Source organism: Nipponia nippon, unplaced genomic scaffold, assembly GCF_047370975.1.
Source record: "Nipponia nippon isolate SJK-2023a ecotype South Korea unplaced genomic scaffold, ASM4737097v1 scaffold_1, whole genome shotgun sequence".
Taxonomy (NCBI): domain Eukaryota; kingdom Metazoa; phylum Chordata; class Aves; order Pelecaniformes; family Threskiornithidae; genus Nipponia; species Nipponia nippon.
Genome location: NW_028262290.1, coordinates 55494110 through 55521833, shown reverse-complemented (window position 1 = coordinate 55521833; position 27724 = coordinate 55494110). Strand labels below are relative to the sequence as shown.

The window sequence follows — 27724 nt, the reverse complement described above, 5'->3', positions numbered from 1 at the left end:
CAGAATGGCCATGTCCCTTTTACAGCATGAAAGCTCACTGAGAGGATTATATCCTATTTCATCACAAAATCGTGATTTAGATTTTATTTTGTTAAATCTTTCTTATACCTGGGGATTTTAAAGAGATATTTTTACATTTGCTAAGAATATTTTATAAATGAAGGTACATTACTTATATTAAATATTCTAGAATGCTTACAATAGTACCAGAAACCATGGAAATCAGTCATCACAGACACAAAGTCGAAGCATAGATCTGACAGTATTTTACCAAGGGACCCTAAAATTCACAACCCTTTAATGAAGTCTGGACCACACTGGGGTCTTGCACTGAAAGTTTTCATTATAGAGAGTTCTCATTAATTTGTCATGTACCCGATAAAACCAACTGCATTTTGTTTTAAGATCTCCAATAAACACTCACTTACAGTCAGTTTACAACTTAAAAAATCATTTTGCATAACTTCTATAGTCATAAAAATCAACAACACAAAACATCATAAATATTATATTCAGCAGCATACTAGATCTGCTTTTGTTTTTAACTGAACTCCACAGCCAGGCTACCATCAAGTAGAATGGCAGCATGGTTAGATCATAGTTTAAAGCACCTGAGATCCAAACTCTACATCCACGTGACAAAGATGAATGTTGGAATCTTTTGGATTTTACATGCAACAGATTTAGGAGTGGCGACTGTGCTACAACAGAGCCTACTGCTACTCTTGAGCAGAACTAGAGGTGTCCCCTTGTCATAACAAGTCACCAAAGCCCAGGCAAACATATGATGGTAATTTAAGACCAGACAGAACAGGTGAGAAGGATGCTGAGAACACAGGCATGAGAACACTAGCTCTGGCGATTCATACTCAATTCACCAGATTAAACAGGAATCCAGACAGCCTGCACCCAGTGCAGTTACTGTCTTTAGAGCAACTGCATCAGAATCGACAGGACTTTTTTGAATAACCTCCAGAACCTTAAGTGGTTGCTGGCACAGGTTACACCTTGCAAAGGCACATGCTTTAAACCCAATACAGTCCTCAGAAGCTGACTGTATATTTCTGATGAGGTCCTGCGCCAAGCCAGGCCATGTTTTTACCTTCTCCCCTACACAGTGAGCACTGCTTCCAACCTAATATCCATATATAAACAGGAAATAAAACGGCTGGTGGAAGACTGTCACACAGCATGAGTATCTGTTCTGGATTCCTCTCATGGTGCTGTTTGGTACAAGCACAAAAAAACCCACTACAGCTTAGTTTGTCAACACATGTATTACTGCAAGAATGTGCAACCTATTTATAGGTGTTAAGAGATGTAAAAGCTGCTTAAATAGAGAGTAATTCAAAGAAAAGGCTATTTACACACTGGTTTTGGTTCTGCAGTGTTTCTCCTATTATTTGATCCCATCAGGAGAAAGCAGCTGAAGATGCAGACTCTGCAAATTCTGGGGGTTTTTGTTGGTTTTGTTTTTAAATGCAAAATTGTCTGAATATCTCAAATGGTAGCCTTTTCCACTTACAGACACGCAAATACAGATATATACAATGTGTGTATATGTATGTGTGTGTAACTGTATCTATCTCCATCCTCACCAATCAATAATTTGGTGTGACATCAAATAACAGCATCATGACACCTTCTCTCCCTTCCATCCCCCTCCAAAAAGGAAAGTTAAAAATGAACTTATTCACCTTACACCCCCACTCCTAAAAAACCAAGCCCTAGCAGAAGACCAGCCAGTTTATTGAAGACCCTCCACCCCTCCTCCTCTCCCTGCTGAATCCCAGCTTGCTCTCCTTTTTACCCTTCCAAGCTCCCCTGGCTCTGACCCTTCACAGGGTGGCTTTTTGCCTCTCAGCAGCCCCGCTGCCTCTCACTAACTCCTCACAGGACTCTGCTTTTGCATGAGCATAAATGGTAAAACACGCTCTGTAAGGCCCACTGATAACATTTAGTGGGGGAATATATCAATATTCACTTTCACAAAACAAAGGTAAATGTAGTAACACAGCTAGGATTGTCATTCTCCTTCCACCAGCACAATGTCCTCTATGGGGAAGAAGGGAGAGAAACAGGGCAGGGGATAAGTAGCCTTGATGACTTATGACAGAAAATTTCTCTCCTAGCAGGACTAACCCCCATTTATTCTACTAAGATGGAGCTTCTTTATGGAACACTTCATATACAGCAAGAGATTATTGATTCACCATCCATCAGAGACAAATTTTCTTTTTTTTTTTTAAGCCTGATAGCTTTATAGAGACAGTTCTACTGCATACACGTAATAAGATTGTTTCTTATTTAGTGGATTATTCCCAGGTGCAGAAATAGCTTCCCAAATTTAAAAAGTAATTCAGCTTCAGCCTCATCCCACCATAACTATATACCTGTCTTAACAGTATGATCATCACTGACCACATCCAAGTTGCCGCAGGCCAGATGAATTTGCAGTGATCTTATGATACTAAAATAATTTAATTTGATGGGAAGAGAAAGTAAACAGTAAATTGCTCAGTTGTTCCTTCTAACTGCAACAATCATGGAAAGAGCGGCTCATTCTCAAGACAGCCAGAGAGTTTTCTCAATGAAAACGGGGTCTCGCCCCCTGCTCCCCAAATGCCACTCAGGGAAGCCAAGAAAGGCTCACAAATAGCCAAAAGATGAAACGCAGCTTTTTCATTCAGCCCAGTGGAAAACAATCCTGATAGCTTTTCCAGAATATGCAGATTCCAATCATAAAAATATTCTGCTGGAGTTTTTTACTGATTTTTTTTTTTTAATAAATTATTATTAGGCAACTATTCTCCAAGACTGCATAGTCTCTCCAAAGCCTTAGCTAAGGGTTCCTATTAGGAAATTATAGCCAGCCAGTGCATAAGGAGACACATTAACAGTCACAAAACTGAAAATGCAACTGTACCAATTTTAAATTTGAATGCACTATGGTATTGCTTTTACCCCAGCAGCTCTGATAAGTTGCTTAAGGTTCTAGTTAACAAAAGGTTACTCTGTAGCAATTTTTTCTTTATTTTTTAATGTCAGAGAAATCCCCAGGGCTGTTGCAACGAGCTCTGCAAATGCCACAACATGGAATGGAAGAGAACAGCTTTTGGGCTGGGGGCAGGCATCTGTGAGAACCCAAACCTTCTCGGTCCCCAAGGTGACAGTGAAGGCGAAGTCCACTGTACAGACTCATGCAGACAGACAGAGCTACTGAGGGCTACGGTGGTCTGCTCTCAGTGCCCTCACCAAAAATCTGCAGAATGAACATCACCTTTCCACAAACTTCTACCTGCTTGCAGCGTATACTAACCATCCAGTGTTTCAAAAAGTCCAAAGATGAGAGGTGAGAGACTTGGAGACTGAAAGCACACACGATTCAACCAGAATCATTCAAAAAGAGTCACTTGGAAGACAAGTGGTTCAGCACAATAAACTAATCATTTCCAGACAGAAAAGTCTCACTGAATAAAACAACTAGAGTGCTGTATGAAAACACTGCACATCAGTAAGACCTCTTAGCGTACCTAGGTCCTGCTGACTCAACATAACCTTATTGTTATTTATTTCCCGAAAGTACAGCTCTTATTTACAATATAACCTAGGTATAAAATACTTAAGCACAGTATTTGCTTAGACAAGTTTGCTTCCCTTTTTCTTCTTTAAGAATTAGTAAGCCCAGAGAAATAATTATCTTTAAATAAAAAAATAGTTTAAGTTTCATTTTCTTTACTTATTTCCTGTTTTACAGCTATGCAAGTCAGAAGGTGAGGAAAACTGGCAACAGAGAACAGAGTTCCCATTTCCAGTATTTAAAAAATGGACTAAATATGAACCAGAAGAAAATGGCATGTAATTGAGGGAAAGAGAAACTTTAAGGAAAACTCTTGTTCTGGTTTTTTTTCCTCTGAAACATCTTACCCAGCTAATTTGGAGATTTTTGGTTTTCTTTGAGATGGCAGAAGGAATGAGTTATAAAATCCTGAGCTTTGAAGTTTTGTTCATTTGATAGTTTACATTTCAGCAAGTATTATTTCATTATTCACTGATCTCCTTCTATTATAAGGCACAGCTATAAACTCAGGCTTAACCAGCTCATGCAGCACCTCAATATCAGGATGCCATTTGGCTACTTAGGAAACGCAGAGATATTCTCCATCAGCCAACAAAACCAAAGTCAAAGCACCAGGGTTAGAATGAGGTTGTAGCAACTCAAATTAAGGGTGCCATCACTATCAACTTTGGCTATAATAAGCATTTTTATTATATTTTATTTTATTCTACTTTTAAAAATCAATTTTCTTGAAAAGTGGTAAATAGATATTGAGCAGATAAGGGGCAAAATAAGAAATTTGGAAAAAGTTTTTAAAAAAGTTTCCATCTATTTTTCATGCTATTTTTACTCCTCCAAGCTGCCTATACAGTATACAGAACAGTAAATTAGCTTTCCTTGCCCAGAAAGTCTTTCTTATTCTTTCTTAATCTGACTCTTCTCTCATCTACCTGTGGACAGGAAGATGCTGCTAAACACTGTAATTACCCTCTGTTGAAATTACAGAAGGAAATTACAACAGGCAAAAAGAATTAGAAGGTAAAGTCAGCAAATTTAAAGATTAAAATCTGTATTTTTTTTTGGCAGAATGAAGAAAACCAAACTACTATACTTTCATCTTTATACATAATATTGGTAACAGGAGGTCGTCATTCAAAAATATGGAACCTATGAAACTGGGCATCATAGCTAGCACGTTTCTAATCCAGTCCAGCTCACACTGACTGTATTTCTTCCTATGTCCTTCCACTGAGGGGAAGGAAAAAATCCACACACAACATAAAGAAGCTGTGAAGACAAAACATTTCAGATCAGAGTTAGGAAGGCAACATAGGAACTACGTCGAAGTCAGCTTTGTGCTTTACATGGTCACAGACAAAATACAGTACTCATTTTTCCTTAAAACGTGAACACTGAAACAACCATCTGTGCCTGTCTCCCCTCGATATTAGACAGCTGATGCCAAAATGTAGCCCACAATAAGAAATCACTTTAAACTCCATGAAGAACTCCGCAGCCTGTACACCAGAAAACATAGCTACATTGGCTACCAATGGCACTAACAAAATCCCAAAGCTGACTGGCCCTTATTTCTCTGAAAGCTCTCCTTTCTTCAAGAGAGACTTAAGTCACACTACTGCAGCCGCAATAAATACGATGCTACAGCTAGAGCTCCAGGTACAGAGTGGATGAACAATTAACGTGGTATTTTCTGATCTTCTAGGCATACTGCAATGTCGCTATACGGCCAGAAGCACAAAAGACCTGAAACATTTTCATGATAAAATTACATTTGGGCATTTGTTATTACTGGTAAGAAGTTCACATAAATGGTCACTTTTTATACCATGAGGATATAACTAAAAATTAATAAACATATGTTTGCTGAATGGCATGCAGAACTCTCTCATCTCAGATGGCCAACTGCTTTCATTCATTTACCTTAAGGTGTTTTGGGTTTTTTTTACGTTGCTGAAGTTTTTAATGACCATGTTTATCCCAACAGGATTCTGATTTCAAGTATCTTTAGGTCTCCCTATAAAAAGTAACACCTGTCTGTCATTGACCATTTTTGCAGAAGTAGTGCCATTATATCCAGTTTAACGATGCAGAAGTGCAGATGACTACCACATCAATGTCAATGAACTCAACAGATAATGGAATCTAAAAGTAAAAGGTTGGTTCAACCAGTTGTTGCTAATTTCCAGTTAAGAATACAGAGTACATAAGAAGCCAATGCACCAAAATAAACACAAACAAAATTCCACCCGGCTTTGCAGGGTAGTTATGCCTTCACATCAGCTGATACATTTCAAGATAAGAAAGAGAAGTGAAGAGGCTCGCTTCTCTCCCACCCACCTCCATACTGCATCCATGCAGGGATCTGTTTGGCCCTAGCAAGGACCAGGATAGGACTGTCCTCAACTAAGTCCCCACAACCCTTCCAGTAACAGGAGATGAGGCAAGAGTACGTTTTGGCAAGTGGGTTTATATATAGGTCATGGCTGACCTGGAGGCTGTGTTATTTTGCCAGCAGAATCGGGAGGAAGCCCTCAGCTCCTCACTTTCTGTGGAGCGGAGCCATCAGGATGACCCATGCTATGGGCTGTGCAGTCACCCTGCAGCAGGAAGGCTCAGGAAAAAATTTTCCATGTCGGGGCAGACCCTGCATTGGCTGCGGCTCCCTCAGCGTCCTCTTCCTGACACAATAGGCAAAGGAAGATGGGCTGGAAGTGGTAATTTTCATTTGATGCAACTTAGGCAGGTCTATCAAATATCTCACAGGTGAGGTCAGAGGGAGTTTCAAAGCTAATCAACTGACCTAAAAAGCAAAAGCTAGTGGACCTGGAGGCAAAACCAGTGGCTGGCCTGCAACGAGAAGCAGCCCGATAGACTTTGAGCTTCAGGAAAAGTAAGCAGAAACTATCTGGCCATAGTGGACCACCTCTCCTAACTCTCTGCAGCACAGCCCTTAAATGGGACTTTGATATTTCTTGATAACGGACCTAATACTGTCAATACAGGCGAACTAGAGCTCATTTATGCCTGGTTGTGATTACACTGTAGATGAGTTGCTACCTGCCATTCAGTCCTATGTGATCTCTTTCTACCTTTCCTATCTCCGCATATGAGCCAAATAGGATTGCAAGGTTGATCACTTCAGCCATTACTGCACTTATAGTGTTCTTGTGAAAGTACTATTCAATCAAAAGGAGAAAGCACCTATAAATCCTCTTTTATCTCTATAATACAAGGGCACAATAATTTGCAAGTTCAATATACTGCGTAAGTTACAAATTAAATCAACTGCTAGCATTTTGAAGAGTTCTCATTTTTAAAAGCTAGTGCTTCAGCACAGAAATGAAACAGCTCCTTCTAAAAGCTTACAAGGAATATAAAAACTCCTCTGGTTTAGTACAACTGCTGTGTTTTATAAGGACCAGACATTTCAAATGCATTTTGCATTAATAATAATCACCTAGATTCATTTAACTATGAAAAACAAAACTGAGTACGAATTTGATACCAGATGTGTTATGGCTACATTTAAAATAACTGCCCATGATGTTTCTTTCTTATGTATGCATATAAAGCTGTTCAGAATTAAGTGCTATAGGGATTTTCCAACATGAATGCTGGCAAGTACTCTGAAAGTTCAGAGTCTGTTGATACATATGGATATTTTGTAAAGTTACTTTGTAGAATTGGGTTTATTTTAACCTGGTAAAACAAATATTTAGGGAATACACTGTATTAAGTGATTCATACAACAGGGAAATATAAACACTATCAAAAACACACAGCTATTACTCAGATTTATGTAAACTGCAATACCTGTTTACCAGCTTAAAGGTACAAGACAGCAAAGCTGTCATTTGATTTCAGAGCACCAACCACATGCCAAGTATCTGCTTTAGTTTACAGTTCTACCACCATGGCTGTTAATGACACACTGCAGCCTGACGCATCAGAGATTAATCCTGAGGTTTAAACAAATGATTCCCTATTATCTCTTGGTCTTAGAATGTGCCGCATCAGAAACCTGATGGATTAATGCAACACTGCTACCGCTAATTGCTGACACAGGAGTATTTAGGGCACTGAGGCAATCACAGGAATAAAAATAATAATTTTTTTAAAAAAAGAAAGAGAGAGAGAGAGGCTTCCTAGTTTTCCTCTGCAGTACATTAATCAGTCAGGCAATGTCCTGTTGTGAAAGATCACTAAACATATGCTTTATCACTTGGTCCCAAACAAAGCAAGTCTTTTCCATATTAAACGTTCTTTGGTTTAGCAGCTGTACGACTAACAACCAAAGATACTAAACACTGACACAAAGCCAAAGACGAATAAATAAAGAAATGCTTTTACATTGACTTCCTGTAAAACTGCACATAATGCAGGAAAAGGCTAATGAGAAAAATCTTAAACTATATAAAACTTGGGGCCTGATCCCCAAGAAAAAGTGCTGGAGAATTTGCAAGAGTGCACTGATCAGCCTTACTTCTACTGACATAAAAATCTAAGTTTGGTATTAAACAAAAAGGCAGGTAGACAGACAGTTTCACTCAGCAGAAATCACAGCTTATTTTGCCGAACAGCACTGGTTCATTGTCAAGACCTGTAAAGGATGTAGAGGTGTTTTGTTCTGAGTGAATGACCAGAAAAAAAGTCCCTAAATACACAGACACCTCAATTGCTGATGATCAACGTACTGTGCTCTTCAACACTTTCACCAATTTATCCAGTAACAACGTAAAAGTTTAGTAAGTTCTGTAAATTGGGATCAAGCTTGCTCTAAAGTCCCTTTAAAAAGCTCCCTCATCCAAAAAAAAAAAAAGAGAAAAGAAACTAAACATATGATCAAAATACACAGATTACAGATAAGTATACAATAGATTTTCTTTAATGAAAAAATATCAGTAATTTTCTGTGATCCACCAAACATGGATATGCACGTTCACCTGCAATATCACAACCGATAGAAACAAAAACACAAAACTAAAACTAAACAAAAAACACCACATAGGTGAAAAGATGGCCTGCCACTCTTGGACAAAGGCAAAGCACTAAACTAAATGGCTATTCAATGACAATGAGAAAACATGCTTAAAAACTTCCCTTCCTTTGCCTGCACAATGAGAAGACAGGACCTTGTCACAGAAGGACATGGTAACTCACACATGAAATTTAAAGAGAGCTGACAGCATTTATTTTGATCAGAAAAAAATTTTAACATTGATGTGCCTTCCTTCTAAGTTAAAGACAAATAGTCACCAATTAATGAAATATACATATCAACTAAATCCTCATGATTTTGTGCAATGACCTGAACACACTAGCATCAAATCCTAAATTTCAATTAATGAAAAGCTAATGTAACAGTGGTTTCCCAGTACCACACACAGTTTAGGACTTCGAAAATTCAGAAATCTCTCAAACGGCCAATATCAGCTGTAAATGATGCCGCAGCAGCGACAGGCAGCGTTTCCAACGAAAGCAAGAGCGCGTGCGGCCTGCGCCACACCACCCCAGCCTCCAACGGCCAGGGTGCAGAGCTGACCTGGTTTTTTAACCTCACTGCAATACCTGTTCCACATAGTCCAAGTAAAGTAACCGCAGATACCACAGCATTTAACGCCTGGGTATCCCACAACTGTTATCAGTGCCTTTACTGTGGTTTGCTCTAGAAACTCTAGCGGCTTTTCATGACCAAAAGTGGTTGAAATTAGGCCCCATCACCAGTAGATTACTGCCCATAAAACTCATTCCCATGAACGTAAGAATTTGAATTTAGCAACAGATGTCCCGAGAGAGCATTTCTATTCTCTTCATATCTCAAAGAGCATGTAATGGTATTAAATAAAAATCTGAGCATTAAAACTCTAGAGAAAGTGATATTAAAGAGATCCGCCACCTCTTATTGATATTACACAGTAAATGGTAGATGTTGCTGCTTTTTGTCAGTGTTTTGAAGAACTTTTCTAAATGCAAAAGGCAGAAAAAGTATTTGCTAACTTAACTGGTCCACAGATTAAAGACAAGAAAGTGAATAATACAAAAACAGATGTTGAAATTCTGATTTATTTCTCTTACCATACACATCTCTACTAAAATATCATTCACATGCTCTTACACATTATTTTCCCATATTTTTTGCTGTTCATCAAAGATGAAACTCCATTCATCTTAGAAATCAAGATGAAATATCATTAATATTATCTATTGCAAGATCAGATGTTATCTGAGATAAGATTAAAAAAAGGGTTAAGATGCTTTGCTCTAGGAAAAGAAAAAACCAAAGCACAAAGACTTGCTGTACTGTAGCATTTTTGAATACATACTATAACAGGCTGAAAAAAAAAATCTGAAAGCCTGAAGTTGTACTAGTATGCTTGTAATAATAGTTAGGTTTCATATAATTAAATATATTGTATTGGTTTTTTTAAAACTAGATATTTATGAAAATTTTAACACTTAGAAATGACTAATGCAGTAGAGGCAACCTCCAAGTGTCAGGATTCCCAGCAATATTACAACGTGTAGTCTTTTGCCAGAGGTGAATAACATCTGAGTCACAGAACTTCTGGCTGTCACTTCCAAACATAAGCAAGTTAGGAAGTAAGAGAGGGCTGCTGGAAAACAGAAGATTATTGAAGACAAGATTGGACGCTACTGAACTAGTACAATGAAGTTACACCAAGAAAATGGTTTATAACTTAAAAGTGATCACAATTTCTTTTTAATCACCTCAAATTACTCCCCTGGTGCTCAGGTCCTAACAGAGTATCAAGAAAACAGCCAGTAGACTTCAGCATATGCTGCAGCTCTGACTGACATTACATCATAGGAATTGCTGCACTTCAGCAGCTTCTCCATCCCAGTAGCAGAAATCAGAATGATCACATGTATTTTGTTAAGTGCAACTGAAATGTGTTTTGCTTTAGAGCAAGTCAGTACTCCGAAATATGTATTGCTTTTTTTGGTTTCCAGTTACCCTTTGGCTGTGGCTAAGTCAATCACGGTACAGGTATCTCACACCAAGCCTTTGCTTTAGTGACTACCCCGCAGTCTTCCTGCGGTGCAGGTTCAAGAGGCAGCAGGTGCTGGAGCATCCCCCGGAGGTTGTTACTAGACACACATGCAGCGCAGAACTGGAGAAAAGACAACCAACTTAGAGAACTCACTGAGCAACTCGGAAACATCAACCACTGCACTCAGTATGTGATTCCAGCAGATCACCTACGAGCCAGCAACCAGAACCGTTCCCAGGGTTAACAACGTGCTAAGTGCCTGGGCAGTCTCTAGAATGGAAAACTGAAAGATTGGCAATAGTAGCTGTAAAAGCTAAGGAAGTGGTTTCATCGTATTATGATGTTCTTTACCAGATCTATCACGTTTAGGATTCTGAAGTAACGGGATTTTCATCTTTGTACCATAATGAGCTTTTGACAGATGGATAATTTCAACAACTGAAAAGCTAGGAACAGAAAGCTATTGAAGATATTTTAGATGTATCAATTTTTTAAAAGATAGCAATAGATAACCTCATCACATGTAGCGTTAAAAAAACTGCAGAAAACTTTAGCAATTTTGTAATTCATTTTCTAGCCTATGTCCAAATGTTACCAGTTACCTAAATAAATGCTTACAATGAACTGGGACTTTTTTCCCCAGACTACATTTCAGCTGATGTTAGTAGCAATTATTTTCTATGCCTGTTGCTGTGGGAACAGTGGCATAAACAATTAGAACAGTGAATGACCAAGTAGGCAGAAGTTGATAGATGGGAGTAAAACTTACGGTCATATAAAAATCTTCAGGACACAAAAAAAAAGGGGGGGAGGGGAAATCTAGGAAAGTGACACTGTGCAATGTCATTTAAACTATAAAAAAGGCCTTAAATCAGCAATCTTGTAATTTATAATACTTAAATAAAGCAACACATTTTACTGCTTCAAAAACTCATCCCTTCTCTTTTTTTTTATTCAACAGATAAATTAGTAGAACACTCATAATGTGTCATTGCATTTTGGCTAATCTTTCCATCTAATAAAGCAGTAACAGTAATTTTAACTGAAATTATCATCCAAAAATGGCAAATTTGTCATTTTGCAAAGATCAGATTTTCAAGGTTTTTTTCAAGACTAATAATATCCATTATTGGCTATAATTCTCTTCCAGGCTTTTTCAGATCACACCATGATAGAAATACCTTTTCTACCAGGAAACATTTATTAGTCAAAATCTGACTGTGAACTACCAAAAAGATATTATTCCTTCTTATTTTACTACTGTTCTGACAAAGCAACCACATCACCTACTAATATTTAGAGTAATTACTTGTGGTATTATATCTACTCCTGACTAGAATGGTTACATTTTGATTTTAAAAGTTTGTGGGTGGAATATAACCAACCCACTATTATTCAGCAAAACTGAACCACAAAACATGTAGATGAAACTTTTTTTTTTCCTCTAGGCCAGTAAAAGCTATTTAATTATTTAAAAATTCAATTTAATTTTTGAGGACATACACACAGAGTTAATCTTCAGAGACAATAGTAATGTCTCCTCTGCTTAATTTAGTTCTTTAAATTAGTATTGCAGTCCTAATGTTTTCATTATTTGGACTTTAATCTGTTGATTACTTTGTTGATGCAGGTTTATTAATGGATGGGCTTAGTGCCCCCAATTAGTGCCTTTAATTATTGGTTTCTTGCTGGACGACTTCTTTGCTTTTGTAGTTGGTAGGCAACGTTCAATTGTTTTTTTAGTTTCTTCTTCTACTTTTCTTAAAGATAGCGCATTTGTTTCAGTAACAAGTACAAAAGTATATTCATAACAGCAGCGAGCATTAAATGACACTTTCATAACTGGCACACTTACCAAGGTCATTACATTTAATATTGTTCTTTTTTCCCTTGATCTTTGTCATCTTTGTGGCTGATGCTTTCACAGCTAGAGCCTCATTCACATGTTTTATTTTCACTTGCCTCCTCTCCATGTTACAATGCAGCTCTTGTAAAAGTCATGATGTTATACTGGCCACAAAGTGACACATCTGTTTACTCATATCGTCTCTGATTTTTGCTATACAGCAGTTGATTTCCAAGGGTTCAGTGAGTTATTTGTTAGGGGAAGGAGGGGTGGAGGCGTGGGGATTGGTAGCACTGAACTTAATTCTGAGTCAGCTACTTAGGAAAACACTTTTCTTTTTGTATTATACTCTGGCAGGGCTTTTCAGCAGGGGATGCCTAACTCTGAAATTGGTTGATTCTGCAAAACTACACAACACTGACCTTCAGGAAAAGATGCAAAATGTTCCAGTTCTCTCAGGATTTTTCAGGGAGAGGATGGCTATTAAGGAACAAACAGATCAGGAAGGCCTGTAGCTTTCCTGAAGACAGCTGTTCTTAATATAACATTTTTGTTTCTTACACTACGTTAGTAATACATTTCAAATGCTGTTCAGGTGAATGTTTTGGGATACTATTTTATTCCAACTATCTTGAGTTGCCTTTCTTCTTTGTAAGAATCTGACTTCAGAGCCCCTTGTATTTTTGAGCATTTTTTCAGTTCAGGGATGAACTAAAACACAAGCAAGCTAGAAATTCCTACAACATAATTCAGCTTCCACACAGAACCCCCACTAGCTGCCATATAGTCCACAAGCAAGAATGATGAGCCAGCATCTTGGTGGTAAGGTGCGAAGGTCTTAGATGGTACTGTCCCTGTCAACAGGCCATTCAACTCTTCCACCTTATTTCACTCACAACAGAAAGTGAACAACCTAATAGCCAGACCATTTATCTAATATTTAAGTTTAACCATGTTGAAAGTACTATCACTACTTTTTCATGAAACCTTGTTTTACATTCTTAATTTTTAAGCAGCATCTGAGTTGCTGACGTTTTCTTTTACAGAATGTTTTACTGTGTTTCAGTCTCATAGGTATCAATTGAGACTTGTATGAAAACTTCGTTTTAAATACTGCCCAAATCATGTAGCTTCAGAGCAACAACTGACTTCTGAAAATAAGTCTAGCATAGTTCCGTTCATACAAAAAAAGCACAGACCTCAGCGTTTCTAGTTTTCTCATTGTTCGGGGTGGGGAGGGAAGCAACCTCACTAAAAGTAGTGCTCTTAAAAAGAAATGTAACAACAGAAATGCAAGCAGCCTCCATATTTCTTCTTCTTCTATCCTCTTTTTTTTTTATTTTTTTAAACTATCATAGAAATATATAATCTATGCTTTGCCATGCAGATCTCCTATTTGTGTTTAGGCCAAGACTAAATAAGCAGTGGCAGACCAACCAGCTAATCATATTCTTCACCTTACAACCTCAGGCAAATGACGTTAAACACTGCAAAACATAATCTTCATCAAGTTCAAATAAAAGTAATAATTAATTCAATAATGTTAACATACAGAAGCTTAAGAACTGTCCTCAGGACACAGCAGAATGTTAAATACCCTAAAATCAGCTCTGAAAGAAAATACAGCAATGAAGAGCCAAAATATCTTTCTCAGACGCCCTCTCCACTGCATGCCACTTAAAAGCAAATTTTAACTTGCATATCCGAGTTTTATCAAAGTTAAAGGAAGAAAATCAGCACTTTGATTTCTTCCACAGTGGAACAAACACGAGTTCTAGGAAACAGCCCAGCATTTCCTGCCACAAATTATCACAGCTTATCACAGCTTCCACAAAGCGCTATCTTCACATTTCTCTCAATACCCCTGATGCTCCCTCCTGCTTCCCATCAGCTGTGACAGAGAATCCCACCGTGACGGTTCCAGGTGCACAAGCGGCCGGCCAGGCTACGGCTGAGCTGCTGCAGCAGCCGCTTCCCCTGGTACGCACTAACTTGAAACTCCCTCCTTTACTCAGTCATGAGTTTTCACACAACTTAACAGGAACTAATTACCTCTGAGGTTTTCTCAGCTGTTAAATGCAGAGAAGCAAGTGCCAATGTTGCAAGGAGGGACTGACAGAACAACAAGCAGAGCAGTCATGTAAACCTCACCATTTAGGACAGTAAGCTGCAGATACAATGCATTTGGCAAAGATAAAGCTTTTGCTTCTGACTCAAGGTTTACATAAAAAGAGTGTACAGATGAGATAATCCATCCCTAATTATGCCTGAGATCTCCTGACCTTTGTGTTCAAATAGCACACTTGGTGACAGTAGGGTGCAAGATTACAAGCCGGCTTTCATTGCAGTTTTATCAGTATTAATCACACAGGTATAATCCCATGCACTTGCATTTGCTTCCAATGCATTTCCCTGGTCAAATTCCAGAGGCAGTTGGTTAAAATTACCCAGCTGTATTACCTAAGCACCAAGCACTGCCCAATGAACCTGATGAAGTTACTGACTGCTTTTGATCATTTACTAGGGCTGAGGAACTCAAAACCAGAAAATGATGTCAAGTTACACAATTCATTAAATGAACATGTAATGAAGGTTCAGTTTTCACAGACTTGCTTTAGCCTCTATATATGAGGAGTACTAGGAAAAGGATCCAAGGATGCAGATATGTTACCTGTGTCATAAGACAGAAGAGGGATTCTTCTCATACAATACAAAAATATATATTTTCTTTTTTTAGTAAAGGAGGATGTTAATCAATGACTAACATCCCACAGGCAGCTCTACTAAGGTCATATAGTTGGACTTCCCAAGAGAGATGACTTAAGCAATTTCTGAATCAAGAACTGAAGTCCTGGAATACCAGCAAATTTCAGAAAATAAAGTTGTAATCAGAAGATAAAGCTGCAATCTCACACACACACACAAAAAAAAAAAAAAGACAAGAACAAGAAACTTCTCCATCTCTTCCTGGATCCTGGAACAATCCCCAGTAAGAGAACAGCTGCTACAAAGTTCAATTATATCAAATTACCATAAATCAGCACCAGTTTATGGAGAATACCTTGAAAAACTGAAGTGCATGCTTAAAAGCAAATTTATCAAAATATAACAGTTTCAATGCATTTTTTTTTGAGGAGGACTTCACAATACTGTATCAAGAAAATCAGAATACTAAAAAAAAATTTTTCATGGCATTTGTTAAATTAACTAAAATCTAGCCAAAGACACATCTCAAATGGTAACTACTTAGGAAAAAAAAAACAAACAAACAAAACAAAACACCACACTAACTAGGAGTGCAGCTCTTAACAAAAATGTAGAATAGGGCAGTGTTAACAACCGTTAAAAAAGCTGCACCATCCCCAAATTGAGTTTGAAGATGACAAAGACTGAGAAAGAAGCATTAAGTAATAAAGTGTTACACAGCAACCTCAGTAACATTCCGTAAGTCAGAGACTAGTAAATAATCGTTTTGACAAACACATACAAAAACTTGTATTTAGAAGCAAAGGATGAGCGTGGAGAACAAGGGCCTCCATGCTAGGAAGGACGGACTGAAAGAAAAATTTAAAAATAAAGGTATTTAAAAACAAACAAACAAAAAAAAAAACAGATAATCAACAAAATGTGGGTTCTTCATACAACAGTGGGGCCAAAGAAACAAGTATGAATAGTGGGTGGGACTTAATTACCTGGGCATTAAAGGCTGGGGTTCAAGGAGGACTTAATCGTGGAAACTGCTACAGCCTAGAGTATGGAGGCAGACAGACCAACCCCCCCACCCCCACCCCCTTCTGGTAATATAATCTACAAATCATGTAAAAACTTCCATAACCCAAAAGCCAGATTAGCTTCCTTTGAAAGGAAAGAGAAACAAAAGAAGGAAACAGGCCTTTAACAGGCAGTTCATAATCTCTTAGCCTTTCTTTTTTTGTTCAAAAATACTTTTCAGTTTCAATTTACTGTTAAGCCTAAAACAGAGGGAAAGTCCTTGCCTAGTAAAATCAACTTTTCACAACAGCAAATTATGTTGATTTTCTAAATAAAAAAGATCTCACAACCTCCGTAGCAAAGGGTACAGACTATTAAATCAGAATATCTGTACAAAATTTCAGTAAAGCTCTGATACAGGATGAAGAGGTCAAATGTGTGGATACTATTAAAGCAACAAAATATAGAAAAACAAAAAGCTATATGAAGGGGCAACCCTGGAGGTTATACATATTCAACTGGCAGAAATATAATTGGTATCCTCTGGATTTTTTCATGAGCTCTAGCGGCTTCCAACATTGCATATGCCACTGTGTTGTATGGAAACTAAACACTAAGTATGTGTTATCACACATACACAAATTTCTGCTTCGCCAAAACATAGTTATATACCTATTTATCTAATCACCAGAAGTTTCAAAGGCAAAGAGCTATGGAAATTCACCATTTCTGTAGTGAAGGAGTAATGGCTGTTAGAGTATGGGTATGAGAAAGCAACACCTACTTCCCAGTTTCTGAACATTGTTAATAACCATAACATGACTTAAACAGGACCAACAGGGACCTTTTAAAAATCTGGGAGGGAGGAAGAAATCCTAATTTTAAGCTATTAATTTACTCGAGTAATATTAAAATGCTGGGCAACAAATGAACCAGGTAACACTGATGTGTAGAAATCACAGATAAAAGACATTCCTAAAACACTCTTCTCTTACAACCTTTAAACAAAATAACTAATAAATGTATAAAAAATATTAACAGAAACAACAGAGTAACACAAGGAAGGCTAGGTTCTCTCAAAGGTGAATATTTATTCCTCAAATCCAGTGCTAATAAGACTATAAATTGACAATGGCAACAAAAAGAGAGCTATAAGCTCATCCAGCTGGGTTGCCCCTTAGCATGGGTGACCCTGAGCTCGAAATTTCCTGTTACATACTCGTAATGCCGACAGCCCGGAAGACTTCTTCGTGAGAGAGCCATTAAGAGTAGGTTTATTGTAAAAAAAGCTCCATGACACTGACTCAGTCTGCCCTAGACTATCTCAAGACTGGTAAACAAAAGATTTCACCCTAATTGGTGACTACCAGCAGGCACAGGAACTCTATTATCGTATTTCAGAGAGAGAGTCATCGAGCCCGGCATTTGCAAGAGCGTGGATACTAACCTGCATATACTAGCAATTTATATTTCCAGAGTAAAGAGCGATTCATTTGTTTTAATTCATTGAATACTTCCTTTTGTAAATTAGTAAACAGCGTAGTGTATCCATCTGTCCAATTTCTCTAAATAGATATTATATTTGAACTAACCGAGTTCCTTCCAGCACCGTTAATTGCCATGATTTGTTTGTGGAAGGCTTCAACCCCCACTGCAATGACCTCTGTACCTACAGCTGGAATTGCACCACAGAATTTCAAATTCCCCCCCCCGTCCTCTCCTCTTTTACAGTTACATTGTGAGGAGGTAGAAACTAAACATCAGGGGTACGTAATGACCAGACCACTAAACCACCCAATCTAATATGAGAATATGAGAACAGAGTGTTGCTCTTGTAAGATTAAGATTTCAGAAGTCTGCGTTTCTTTAAGAAATCAATTCTCTACCATGCATGTATTCGCACAGCAGATAAAACATTATCTTTTTGCCAACGTCTTCTTAACATTAGTCCAGTTATTTCATCAGTGCCAATAATCTGATCGTTTACCCCTCTGCAAGTCCATGCGACTGAATTGCTGAAATTGTATCTTGTCTATGAGCTTCCAGGTGAAGATTAGCCATCTGAGAAACTACTCTACTTGTCAGTTGACTCCAAGATTCACTGAACCTCTAATTCACAAGGAATTCATCCCAAACACTTTGCAGTGATATTAGCAAATAGTTACAAAATGCCTTACTGCATCGGTTCTCAAAACATTCAAGCAGAACAAACCTGTCCCATTTCATATTCTTGATTTCAGAAGTCTTGTGCCTCACTTCACAGCTAAGGAAAAAGAGTGCTTGACCTGGAAAACAGCCCTGCCTTTCTTTTAAATGGGAAGATAAGCTTGTAAAAGTTGGCTATGCCTGAAAACAGGAGCAGAACTGTAAGGATGCTATTTCTTGGGTAACAGGAGGTGACCAGTCTTTAGGTTCCCAAGAACATTTCAGAGTTTAGCTAAGGAAGTCCCTGAAGAGAGACTCATTTTTAAAAGGCAAGTAAATGTAACAATATCTCAGGACCACGTCTGCTGACCTGAACAGAAGTGCCCTTACTTCCACAGTGAGAGGCCACTAAATGGACTGTTAACAGAAGGAAGCCCTGTCAAAAAAAAAAAAAAAAAGGAAATTAAAAAAAGGGAAAAAAAAGCAGGAAAGTGACTAAAAGCTACCAATGGGTCATAAGTTTTTCAAAGACTGTGGGAGATGGACGTCATTTTCCCTTTCTCCCATGGAAACTGTGAATTCATTATACCATTTTGACAGAACCCTTACAGCACAGAGCACATGTCCAGCTGGACATTTCAGACATTATCTGAAAGCCTTTTGAGGAAGACTTTTGGCTTTTTCTTTGGGATGCCCCTCGTTAATACGGCTCTTTCTTAGAAATAAGCAAAATGTTTTCAACTGCTACATATTTGTCTCCTTGGAGGCAAGTTCTGCTCAGGATAACAGTATCCTCTTATCCTGGCAGTAGTTTTCAAGACACTTTCCATCTGTCGTTAAATTCCACAGACAAATTTTTGCAGAAGACAGCAAGACAAGACCAGATCCGAGTGGACCTTCTTTTTACACCTGCAAGGGAACCTAGTCAGAGTGATTCTGGCTCCACTGCAGACTAAAAGCAACGTATTAGGTGAGGGAGTATGTATCAGTTATCTGAAGGGACCAACAGCAGATACAGGGTACTGGCTTTCACGATGTCATCACTAGTAGTCATAACCGCTGAGCTTTTTCGTCAGACAGGAACTTTAGCTCCTGAAGTCTCAGGATGCCAACCTTTAAGGGGGGAGGTGAGGGGAAGAGGGAGTCTAACCCAAGGGAAATAACAACCTAAAGCATTAAAAACATGAAGCCAAGGTCAAAAACCTTCTACCGCTGATATTACAATCAAAATGTTCATCACTAAAAACACAGTATCACTTCTTTTGGCTAGATAAATTAGCAGACTTCAGTGTACAACAGACACTCTTGGCAGAAGAAAACAAAGAATAATTAGAAGAATTGCAAGCATTAATGAAGGTCTGGAAAATCTGCCATTTGATAAGAGACCTATGAAATCCAAATAATTATTTATTTCAGAAAAGTTTAAGAGGCGATTTGCTCATAGTCTAAAGAATTTAAAGAAGAATGAGATTTCTGATAACAGACAACTTCATCTAGCAAAAAAATGCATAATGAGATACAACAGAACAGAACCTCAAAGCTTAGACAAATTCAAATTACAAACAGGCATTCATTTAAATCCTCTAAGTGACAGTAATTTACCACTGAAACCACTTACCTCAGGATTTGGCTTTTTATTCATCAGATAGACTCTCTGTATCGATACCTTTCCTGATATAGGTCCAAAAAAGTGCAAAATATAATGGGAAAGACTATGTAGGCAACAGAGAAGGTTAAAATCTACAAATCTATAAATTAATCTATTCATTCTTGCACATTCTTACAGATGAGTCACAGGAGAGACTTGATAGCCTTCAGAGGAAAAATTAGAGAAGCTGAAATTTAAAAGTTCAGTACTGACGCAGCAAGTAGCATGGGCAGAAACTAGATGAACTGAGTAGACAAGAACCTTTTCAAAGCACTGAAAATTATCCCAAGTTTGTGGGTATTCAACCAAAATAGTTTTTCACATTACATTTTGATCGCTGTAGTAAAGCTTCTAAATACTAGGTATCTCATTAGCAGGTTTAATAAGAAATGTAAAGGGGGCGGGGGGGAATATTGGGGGGGGGAACATTTTGCACTTTTTAAAATTGGAATCATAAATAATGTTGTCCCACTTGGATACGTAAACCTAACATTCTTCCAGTGCTAGTAGCCTTTCTGCTGCCTCCTCCTTTCAAAGAAAGGATACACTCCATATACGAAGTAAATCTTAAACAACAACAAAAAACTCAAATAAAAAAAACAAGGTCAAAACAAAACTGAAAATCTGATTTATAGGCAGGATTGGGGATGAATCCACAATCATAGATTGTCCATACACATTCCTAAATGTTTTAGTAAAGAACTTATTAAATACTATTTGTTTATCAAAAATCATCATACAGTAAAGGAATTTAACAGCAAACATCTCAAATACTAAGAAATCTCAACTTTTTAATACTAAAAGCTATGAAATAATTCAATAATTGTAAGCCATCCCCACTAAGATAACATATTCCTTTTTATGAAGAACATTTTTGAATCTTAAATACTTATGTACAAACCTCAATCAATCCCAACAGATTTTTTTTTTTTTTTTTTGAATCATCAGTAAATGTTCCCTGGGGCAAAGCTCACACGAAAACTACAGAATGTCTCCTGGTACTAAACCTTCTGTGAATCAAGCTTTTAGATATTTGCAACGCTCTGGCATCAAGACGTTCATACGACTCTGAATTATTTATTCACCAATCTTTGTGCAAGTTCCCAAACACCAGTGGAGACCAAGACTATTTCAGCTATTTGATGTTACATCTTCTCAAGTGGCTAAAGAGGCTATAAAGCACCCCATTGCTTAAGCCTGCCATCTCAGTTCCATTAGCAGTAAAGACCTCTCTATTCAAACTGCTAAGTAAATCCTCCGAGAGCCTGGGGACTGTTTCATGCTTGAAAGCAACTGTTAAGAATTTGACAACAACCAAACTGTTCCTATTTAATCCCTCTCCCAAGGTAAAAAGAATTATAGGTAAACATATGCCTTCATTATTTGCTTTGCTGCATTTCAATACTCAATCCCACACAAAATTGCCAGCCAAGGATTTAATGCAATCTCTTCTGTATTTCAGAGCTATTGCCTTTACAGAATGGAAAAGCTTAATAAGGACTATACAGTTGGTTAGCAAACAACTCTATTTTCTACAACACACACTAGAGATTTTGCAAAGGTAACTTTAATAATGCAAGGAGTTTGGGAATTTTTTTTCGAGTTAGGATTTTCAGGTAAACCAAAGTAGTTGTTAATCCATCCAATCTGCCATTAAATATTTTTCTTTTTAATTAAAAGAAACACAATTGACCTATTGCAGAGTACAACAACTCTGCTTTTACTACATACACAGGTTTACATAAGCTTTTTTGGGGGTTAGTAATACGTATGTTAATCAAACACTAGAATATCAAGGAAAGCTTCTTATACACACTCCGGAATGCATTACAACGAAAATTTCAAGCCTTCGATCAGGTTAATTCAGAAATGCAAGAACTTCGAAGTTTTTCAAAGAGCCCAACACTTTGTTACTCTCTTAGTGATGTACAGTGCTCTCACCCATTCAGTCAGAGCATTCACTGTCTAATCCCCCTTCTTTATGAAAAACGTGAACCACTACAAATAAAGAATAATGACTGAATGAAAATAAACACACAGTTATGTTCTGTTGCAGCAGTCACTAATTGACAAAAGGAGCACGGACATCACAAAGCAGCAATTCCTACAAACAGCTGCCATAGTCCTGGTTGCAGCACCATGGCAGCCACAAGGGTTTCAAAACGAAATGGTGCTGTGCGATGGGAGGGCCCTGCAGAGCACAACAGCTGAGCTGAGCCATTCTCCACACTGGTCTCAACTTCAGAGTAACTGCAACACAGTCTCAAGGACTAGAAACCCATTAGCGTCAGTGGGTGATGCAACTCCTGCGTTGCATCTCCCGCTTTAGTTTCATTCAAAAAGAATCCAAATTTGCAAGATCCAGGATGGTTTCGCAAATCCAGCCAATTCCAAAGGTCGTTTCACAGGTACATTCCTCATTCAAACCAAAACATGCATGCAAATGCTCCCGTAAGAATGCAAGCAAGGCAAGAATATAAAGGAGAGAGAATAAGTGTATTAACCCAATTCATAATTGTTTAAAAAAAATAAAATAAAAAAAAAAAAAAAGAAAATCCCCAGAAAGTAGACAAACTTTCAAGCACATAAGCCTTTATTCATACTGCAGTTTTATGCAGTGCTGGAGACAAAACCAGGGCTAATATTAAATTTAGGAGTTTATTTAAGCAGACAAAAGAAATTCCCAATTTAAAATGAAGGCTGTGGGCAACTCATTAGGCATTAGAAACCAAAGGCTAAATCCAGATCTCTCTTTTAATTTCATGGATTTGGTCTGAATATACAGCAGAGCAAAGTACCATTTACATATAGCACAACAAATACATCCGAAACAATCTATACAGTCAGTAACATTCATACCATGTCGGAGGACTTGTTTGACAACTACCCCTGTTTTACCAAGAAGAAAAAAGAGGAAGAAACATATTGTGGTTTATCTAATTGACATGGGACAACTAATCAACTTGGGAAAGTTAAACCCAAAAAATCAGAACACTGAACCCTAATGCTTATGGTGGAATTTTAAAACAAAATTCCCAAACCATTTATCATACTGTGCACCATTTATCACACCCCACTTCTTAGTGGGTTTCCCACATGCATGTTAGTGAGCAAAGCCTGTAATTCATTTTAATAATACTTCCTACAAGTAAACAAGCAGGTCACGAAAACAAACACGAGACTTGAAGACACTCAGACAGTTATTGTAGGGGTAATTATGCTATTTAATGGAAAAGAAAGCCTTCTTCCTAGCTTAATTTAAGAAGCAAGAAAAAGCCACCACTAGCTTTGAAAGCTGCAGCTTTCCCCACCATTCAATTAGGCTTTCTTCTTTTTTCTGCACATTCACACATTAAAGCTTCTTGTTCTTTTCATAAACATTTAAATAATAAATTCCCTTTTCTGTTCTGTACTGCTTAAGAAAATGGGCACAGTACAGCCTTTATATTACTTCTAAGCTTTTTCGCCATGTCAAGTCTCTACATGTGTCTCGGTTGTGCTTAACACAGTACTAAAGCGCTGCTGAACACATTATGGCTGGAGCAGCAGATTAAAAGGTAGTACCTCAACAGTCATTACTTTTTCTTTATGTCAACTCTTTAGAAACTTCTAAAACCAATTTGGCATTAAAAACATCATCATTCTTCCTTTCTAACTCATGACATCTGTTTTAACCTATGCTTCCTCTACAATGACATTTGCGTAGAGTAGTGCACTAAATTGCTACCTTTTGAAGGGAACAACACGTAACTAATAATACGTCACCTCATCCACGTGCATAAAGAAGCTCAAATGAGGACTTATGTGAATTGATACTTAAGTATTTTGAGACTTCTTCAATATATTTGGTGTATTTCACGTTTCTTCTTATTCTTAAGAAATGCTGCTCTGCTGAGGAGACTGCTTGTTAGCAAAGTTCTGTTCTTACGGAAAAGAGTGATAAACTAAGTGCAACAATAAACAGAATAAATGTGTACAGCAAAATCCTTCATTCAAGTAGAGATTGAAAAGGAAAGTGATGATGGAGAGCGAATGATCTTCCTTAGATGTATTTGCAAGGTTTTGTATATGTGTACATACTCAGCATTCCATACTGTATCATCTGTATTTAGTAACAATCATTGAAAACATTGCACAGTATAATAAAGTCTTTCACACACACAGTAGTCAAGTACAGAGTAAGAAAACAAACAAAAAATATCTTTGTAAACAAATGTAAACAACCAGTCACTTAATACTGTCATTCTTGACACACTTGAAATATTATGACGGTTACTGCTAGACAAAGATTTCTGCTACATTATGAATGGGAGACAAAGCTAACCAGAATCTTGTATGGATGGCGTTTTTTTCAGAGGTTTTTCTAATAAAGGTGCCGTGATTGATGTTTTTTCTCTGCACTTTCAACCTTGTCTCTTATCTTCAGCTTGTAGGCTTCTCTTGGGCCAAAAGCATCTACTGCTCTGTTTACAAAGTGCCAGCCACGATACCTGTTTGGTTCTGAAGTACTGTCCTGCTACTCACAATGAATGATAACAGCCTTCTTGCTTTATATCTGCTTCCATGCTCCTTTTTTTTATGGTGTAGTATAGTATTCCTAAACAATAATCAACTGTTCCCTTACACTACAGACAACACTGGGGGACAAGAAACTTGAGAGCTAGACAGACACACGTCACATATATCCCTCCTAAAAAATTCAAGACTGTATGAGGCACAACTCATTTATATTCAAGCCCCGACATCTGTACATTTCTTTCTATAATTATGATATTGTATAGTCCACAAACAGCCTAAGCACTAAATGATACACTGTAGCTGTTGCTAAGGCAGCAGCAGATTTACATGGGTGAAATCTAGCCAGTGTACCACCCTTGTAAATTATCAATAATTAAGCTGCTTCGCCATTAAGGCTGCCACAACTGGAGAGGAAAAAAAAAAAAATAAAAAAAAAATCTTCATTTGTTATGAAAACTTTATATAAAATAAAGGGGTCCATATGGTAAAGACAGCAAACATTTTTCAGCTTTTAGAACATTTATAACAATTGTTTTTTGAAAACGCAGCAGCAACTCGCGGGCTATGTGCCCAGTCACACAAACTACTTCAGGAAAGAAAAACACAAACCCAAAACCAGTTATGCCAAAACTGTTTCATAACCAGTTTCACTGAGAACCATCATGCTTTATTTAGGTTAACTGCATTGCAGGTATTCCCATCTTTGGGTAGTTTCAATAAACTCCTATCTCTGTCCCTTTGTAAGTCAATACAAGTACTCACGACAGCAAGAATTTCAGAGACTTTTCTAGAGACAGAGAGACGTGCAGAGGAGGGAGCCGTTTGACCACTTCCTAGCTTAAAAACACTTTCAGACAAAGAGTAAAAATAACAAAGAGATTTTATTCTGAAGCAGATCAGGGACAAAACCTTTCTAAAACACAAAACATTACTATTCTAGTGTAGAGATCTCTACATATAATCCAATTATAATTAAGAACAACTGCAAGTAGTTTAACCATACTTTGCCAGAACTTACTTCCAAAGAAGTGGCTGGTTTTGTCTGTACGCAGTTTTTGGAAAATGGAAAACATACTCTCAGCAACTTGTGTACCAGAAAACAAACTTTATAGAGTCTAATACTGAGTGCCAAAGGCATAGCAAATTATTAATATCAGCCCAACTGATTTTATTAGAACTTCTTGTCATTATGTTAATAAAGAATTAGTGGCAAATTAGTAAGTCACAGTAGTTGCATTACGAGGCAGTGATATTAAGCATGATAGTTTAAATGAGACTGGTAAAAATATACTTAAGCAGAAGATTATTAGCACAAGGAGCTTCATAACTGATATGAGTCTTGTTTAATTAAAACAAAAATTAAGCTATTTTTTTCTGCTATCTCCCCAGATCACTCCAATCTACACATAGCAGATAAGGATTTTAATCTATGCTGTGTAGTATTTGCTGAGAGGATTTTTTAAAATCCTACAAATTTCAAATAAAAGTTGCTTTGAGAAAGTTTACATTGCATAACATGCTTGATGAATGGGGGAAAATGTAAAAGTTAAAACTGTTACAAATGCCTGCCTTTAATTTTCGAGATAGAGCTAAGTATGTGTCTGTGTGTACACATATGTGTGTACACACGCGCACACACACACACTCAGTCACATTTTACTTGTTTCCTAGCCATTTTTAAGAAGAGTTATCCAGAACTGTCTGGACACGTATATTCTATAAAGTTTGATAGAACATAATAGGGATATCAACTAGAAGAGAGTATGCTGAGCATACTGGAAAAGTATACTAAGTTCTTCCACAGTATCTTCCAAATTAAATAAATAATTCTTATAGGAAATCATCCAACAGAATTAGATGGCAGGGATAGAGTTTTCTTTCAAATTCTATAGGCCCTTGCCACATGGAAGACTAGAACGCCAGCCCTCTTTTTCTACAATATGGTAGCCACCTGCCAACTGCAATTTCTTTTGCATGAAGTTGAAATACTGGAAAATAGAAAGTAATAAAGAGCTTAAAGAAGTACATACTACTGGAGATCAAGGCTGCTTGAGAAAGGAACACTTAACATTGCTCTGCTCTTAACTTCTTGGTTGTCTCCTCACATCCTCAAACTGCCCTTCAAGTCCCACCTGTGCCTACAGGGTATATCATAATCTGCTTCCATCCTCACCAACCACTCCCCAGCTCCGGCTAAAGCAAACCTTCATAGGCGTACAAATGTTAGCAGTTTATGCTATGTGCTGGCAATCAGGCCCTTACTACCAATTATGATCCAAACTAAGGATGGTTCTGGATCATCACAGCCTGTCACTCGCACTGTAAATGCCACACCAGAAGTGTTATTTCAAGGCCATTAGCCATAACTACATCAGATCACGTGGCCTCCTAAGAAGACTCTCAAGAGTATACAGTAACTTAAAGCTAAGCCCGCAGGCACAGCCAAAGGCAGAGTTGGAGCCTCTCCTGCAAAGGCCCACCACTAGGTATACCCAAGAGGGTCTCCTCATGCAGTTTGTGAAGACAGAAGGGTTTTGCTGCATTGATGGCTGCTGCTAACCTTAAAGATGTAGCATTGCTGATCCCTGTAACGGAGCTAACATCATCCTCCACCTTCCAAGGAACAGACAGGTCTCAAGAAAGTCCTAAACGGTCCTGCAATCGATGCCTTACACATTTTTAACATAAAAAGTGTAACAGTCATCTGATAAAAAAAAGTATAGTAGCCTACCTCTTTTTATCAAATAAAACACCTAAGGAAACATGAAAACAGAACGGGCAAAATGTAATCAAAATTGTTTTGAAAGAGTTTTGGGACGCTAGGTATACCCACCAAATAACCAAAACACGTCAGACCTAGAATTTTGAACACTATAATCAGTGGAATAGGTGAACATTGCGACTTTCATAATACTGTGAGATACGCATCTTTCTATAATTCCTCCGTTATAGTACTGCCAAGCTATACTAGTTACCAAAAAGAAAGTTGCAATAAGCCTTTTATGTTGCCTTAAATTCATGTATGCAAAATGCTACATTAGAAACCAAGCATAACATCCATGGACATTTATTCATCTCAAATACCTGAACTTTTGGAAATGCAATATTCACAAAACACAAAAATCTTTCCTTTTGCCCATTTAATCTCTGTATTGGGTAAGAAGAAGGGCAAGTCCTATAGAAAGGCCATATCTGATCACAAACAGGCATTATACCAGAATGCTTGCAGAAGACAGGAAAATCTCGTTTCACCATTACTGACA

The 27724-nt window shown here is 37.6% G+C and overlaps 1 protein-coding gene across 11 annotated transcripts in view; it reads right to left on the bottom strand.

Annotated features, from left to right (window-relative positions):
* Window positions 1-27724, bottom strand: part of PTPRM (protein tyrosine phosphatase receptor type M) — a 499983-nt gene that overhangs the window by 443962 nt on the left and 28297 nt on the right. Inside the window, exon 1 of one of the 11 annotated variants that reach the window (XM_087756401.1) lies at window positions 18666-18684. The exons of the other annotated variants lie outside the window; for them this stretch is intronic. The gene's annotated coding sequence lies outside the window, so the exon portion shown is untranslated. Of the gene's footprint in view, window positions 1-18665; window positions 18685-27724 lie in introns of those variants that run through there. 11 annotated transcript variants of the gene reach the window in all.